Raw genomic sequence first — 5,390 nt, forward strand, 5'->3', positions numbered from 1 at the left:
CTCGAGTTAAGCTTTCATTTTTCCAAATAGACAGACGTTTCTGGTTCAAATGCAATGTTCTCCGGATTCCCTAATAACGGAAAGCTACCACGTTGATTCGTTAAGTGTAATAAGTTAAATTATCCAAATCTGCATTTATACAATGATGTTGATGTATTTGTTAATTTTCAAATGTTTGTAATTAAATGAAACAATTTTATTGCATAAATGAACTATGTGAACTTTCCAGTTAAGACACTCGTCCAAGAAATTTTGTATTGTTAATAGCTGTTATAACGGCACGCCCTACTGTGAAATTATCTTGCTTAATAGAAGAGTTTTGGCTCTAGATACACCAAATTTTATTATGTTATTTTTTCGTTGTTCATAGAAAGTTTGTTTGCTGAAAACCAGCTTTGTAGTTCAGTAAGAACTTTTTCTGTTGTTTTTTTAAAATCAAAGTTACGTCGATAACAGAATCTACTAAACTATCATAAGCAAAAAGAGTAACTTGGGCGGTTTCAACATTTGCTGGAAGGTCATTTATGAACAATAAAAACAATAGGGGTCCTATTATCGATCCTTTGGGCATTAAAATAACCACATCTTTCAGTTCGGAGTAATAAGTTGTTTGAGTCCCATTATTTATAAGCTATTTATTGCCACGCTCTGTTTTCTATTCGATAAATAGGATTCTATTAATTTGTTTGATAGACCGCGGATTCCGTAGTATTTTAATTTATCTAGTAGTATGTGATGATTCACACAGCCAAACGCTTTTCATAAATCACGAAAACAGAATACATTTTTTTTATGGCGGAAAGAACATTAACAATTGCATTAAAAATTGCATTTTTTGTTGTTTTCGATTTCACAAACCCATTTTCTTGCTTTATGAGTATCTTTATATCTTCTGCATACTTTATTATCCTATTATAAATTAATTTTTCGAATTTTTTTGAAAAATATGACAATAATAAAATTGGTCTGTAGTTTTCAATTTTTGTTTTATTTCCTCTAATTATCCATTATTTCCATGAATGTGAGCGCAACATAAGAAAGTGGATGCCTGTGCAGTCATCTGCAATTTGCAACACAACTGCTGGCAATAATGTTTTATAGTATTTGCTAAAGTTGCTCGAGTTAAGCTTTCATTTTTCCAAATAGACAGACGTTTCTGGTTCAAATGCAATGTTCTCCGGATTTCCTAATATCGGAAAGCTACCACGTTGATTCGTTAAGTGTAATAAGTTTAATTATCCAAATCTGCATTTATACAATGATGTTGATGTATTTGTTAATTTTCAAATGTTTGTAATTAAATGAAACAATTTTGTTTCAGAATTTTGTCACGGGTTGTTATTATTTTTATTGACAAGTTTCGTACACAATTCACTCTAAATAGTGTAAGGTGTTATTTTCATTAGAAAGAAATAATAGGAACTTTCAACTGAACTCCATATCTCTATTCAGGGGTGCACTTCCCCTTAAGGCTAATGGCGCAATCATCCCCAAAAGGCAATGACGTATCCCCCACCAAGAGTCAATGAAGCACGCCTAACCAAGTTTCATTTCATAATCTCCATAAAGTATTCAATTAGAACATTATGAATTTTAGTAAAGACATGTATTGACTTTTTACTATTTATTGCTTGTGCTCATTCATTTAGAAATGTATATGAACAAAAGGTACAAAGCTTTCCTAGTGAGAATTAAGAACTTAATATTCTGTAGAAGGAAAATAATTAATCGTATATATTGTACCACAGCTTACACTGTACATTTTTATAATAAATAAATAATAAAGTTCTCAGATTTAGACGTGAATGGTAAGCCATATTACCCTTCTTGCTTTGTTTTTTGATTACGCATTAAAAATGAATATCAGAAGTAGAACATTTGTGCTGTTTTCAAATTAATGTTTATTTACAAGACAGCATTGATACAAAAACAAACTTTAGTATGAAGATCTTAAAAAAAAGCTTTTCTCTCTGACTACTGGACCTTGTGAATTTATCTATTATTTCTTCATTTGAAAGTTGTGCAAGAATGTCACTCTCACTACACAAAACAAGCAAACTTGACAATAAAGAATACCCAAAACTGTAACGCAACCTACTTTTAATAACCTTTAACCGAACATCACCCACTGGCCGTCGTGGCGGAGTGGTTAGAGCATCGCGCTACGAATGAGGTCCCGCGATGGAATCCCGGCCTGGGCAGGGATGTTTGCGAGCGTCCATTCATCAATTTAATTATATCGTCAGTCATCCATCTTTGCAAATTTTCCAAAAGTGGCATAAAAGCGAAGTAAATTTAACCAAATCAATCAATCAATCGAACATTACTCCAAGACCTTGGATGCATTACCTCCCCAAAATCGTTCATAATAATCCTCCCCCAATTGTTTGATGAATAAGTAATAATTGATGATTATTTGAATACAATACAATATTAAACTTTCCATATATTTTTGGTTGTTCAGTTTTCTAAATAACACAGTGCCGCATGGGTTCTGTTGTTTTTATAATTTTGGGTGTTTTACATGCATTTGAACTTGCTGATGCTGAAACTGGCATTAGTTTTCTCACATTACGCAAGAATTTGTTACAATTCACGATTTTTATATGTGGGTTGTGGTATGCACGGTTCAGTGCAATTGAAGTGATTGTAGCTAGATGTCACTGGTACGTTTCAAAATTATTCAACAAGTAATAAAGACGAACAAGCTTTAAATACAGAGAAGTTTTGTTTTATTTAAAATAATTAATATGTTTCTTGCCTAAATGCTGAAAATAATACTATGTAAAACATTGATATATCATTTGAAATTAATTTTATATGTAACTCTCAAAAGTCCTAATTTGCATGGTGTGGCCATGGTATCTCGTGGTTGTCTGAATAGCCCAGATGTGTTTTGCTACATCTGCGGTGAATTTGTTCGACGGGTACAGACAGGAAATTACAGATTTTGTAAGAAAAGCATATTACGTATACTTTAAAATCAAACTAGGAAATCAAGATAAATCGTGGGCCCCACACAAGGTATGTAGATCATGTGGAGAATCTTTACGAAACGAGCACGAGAAAGCGGCCATCTATGTAATTTGCAATACCTATGGTGTGGAGGGAGCCTCAGGATCACAGTAATGATTGTTACTTCTGTTCCTGTGCAATTGTAGGTCGAAATATTAGAAGCAAGAAGAGGATAGTGTATCCCAATATTCCGTCTGCAATGAGACCTGTGTTGCACGGTCCAGACTTGCCTGTACCGACACCTTTATCAAGTCTTGAGTGTGTATGTGATCCTGGTTCACTAAGTGATTCAGTGGAAGGAAGTGAAATGGAAAATGACATTTATGACCCCCCTCACGGATCTCGTGACCCTATACCGTTTACTCAAAGCGAACTCAATGATTTAGTTAGAGACCTAAATTTATCTAAAGAATCAGCTGAGTTTCTTGGTTCCAGACTTAACGAAAATAATTTGCTGGCTTGTAGAACAACATTTTCCTGGTACAGACACCGAGAAAAAGAGTTTGTGCCTTATTTCTCGAAACAAGATTTTCTCGTGTTTTGTTTTGATGTATCCGGTTTGCTGACTAAATTAAATTTTCCTTGTCTTTGAACTGATTGAAGGCTATTCATTGACTCGAATAAAACAAGTTTAAAATTTGTTCTGTTACATGATGGAATATGTAATATTGTTCATTGTGTGTCACTAAAAGAAACCTACAGCAATATGGAACTTGTTCTTAATAAAATTAAATATGAGGACCATGGTTGGTTGGTGTGTGGTGATCTTAAAGTTTTGAGCATTTTACTTGGACTACAATGTGGATATACGAAAATGCCATGTTACATCTTTGAGTGGGATAGTAGGGTACGATATTACCACTGGGAAAGAAAGGAATGGCCAATACGAAAAACGTTGAACCCGGGTTCAAAGAACATCGTACAACAACATTTAGTCAATCCTGAGAAAGTTGTACTTCCTCCTCTTCATATCAAATTAGGGCTGAGTAAACAATTTGTGAAGGCACCTAACAAGGAAGGACAATGTTTCCAGTTAATATGCAACAAATTTCCATCCCTGTCGTACGGCAAAGTGAAAGAAGGTGTTTTTGTTGGACCAGACATTAGGAAATTAATGAATGATAAAGACTTCGAGGAAACAATAACTGTAGCTGAAAGAGATGCTTGGATAGCATTTAAAAGTGTAGTGCTGAAATTCTTGGGGAACCACAAAAGTCCTGATTACAGAGAAGTTGTTGAGAATACGTTACTTAAATTTCAAGAGCTGGGTTGCAACATGAATCTCAAATTACATTTTTTGCATTCACACCTTGATAACTTTCCACAAAATCTCGGTGAATTAAGTGAGGAACAAGGCGAACGGTTCCATCAGGACATGAGGGATATAGAGAAAAGGTATCAAGGACATTGGAGTGTTAGCATGATGGCTGACTACTGTTGGGCATTGTACAGAGAAACGCCAGAAGAAAATCACAAGAAAGTTAGGAAAGCTTACAGAAGAAAGTGTGCTAAATAGAACTGAAAAATATGTATTGTCTAATGATTTTCTTGTGTGTATATTATATACTGCTATATGTCGTTTTCTATATTATATGGGTCCTTTGTGTCTGTCTATATTCATTTTAAAATAAACATGTTGATGCGTTTAGTGTGATAAGCTAGCTACTTATTCTGATTGAAGAAAAGAACAATTATAATAAAACAGTATGCAATATTGGACAAAGCCCAAATTTTGAAATTTCATATGTAAGAAAACCTTGCGTGATAGAGAAAAACAAATTTCATATTCGTTATCAGCATGGCACAAATAATAAAGTTCACCTATTAAACAAAAATCAACATTAAATTCAATTTAATTTGCAGCCCTGTGTAATTGAAAGCTAGCACATTGATTCGTTAAGTGTAATAAGTAAATTATGCAAATCTGCATTTATACAATGTTTGTGCATGTAGAATAAGATTTAAATGAAACGCGGTTAATGGCGGTCACTTAAGGGAAACCTTTTATTACATCCAAGAGAAGCCACTAAATGTCTGCACAAAAATCGCACCCTATACTGCATTCTTTGTACTACGAAACTGCCTAGTCAAATTCACCGAATTCTTTCTTAGTTTTTTATCAAAAATAAAAGGCTTAACCAACTGATTTGACCGCAATTCCCAACACATGCAGGTAATAACGGCCTCTAGGTTCCTGGTATACACAGTCAGAAAACATTTTGTTTTTCAAGTTTCAAAACATGTATTTCAATTTTACTCATTACAATTATAATCTATATAAGAAATTAATTGAATTTATAGATATAAAAATAATAAAAACTTCACCTCTGTAATCAAAACTGATAGGCAACAATTAAAATTAAAGCAACACTTAA

The sequence above is a fragment of the Lepisma saccharinum genome, chromosome 2 (genome assembly GCF_977018435.1).
Source record: "Lepisma saccharinum chromosome 2, izLepSacc3.1, whole genome shotgun sequence".
Taxonomy (NCBI): domain Eukaryota; kingdom Metazoa; phylum Arthropoda; class Insecta; order Zygentoma; family Lepismatidae; genus Lepisma; species Lepisma saccharinum.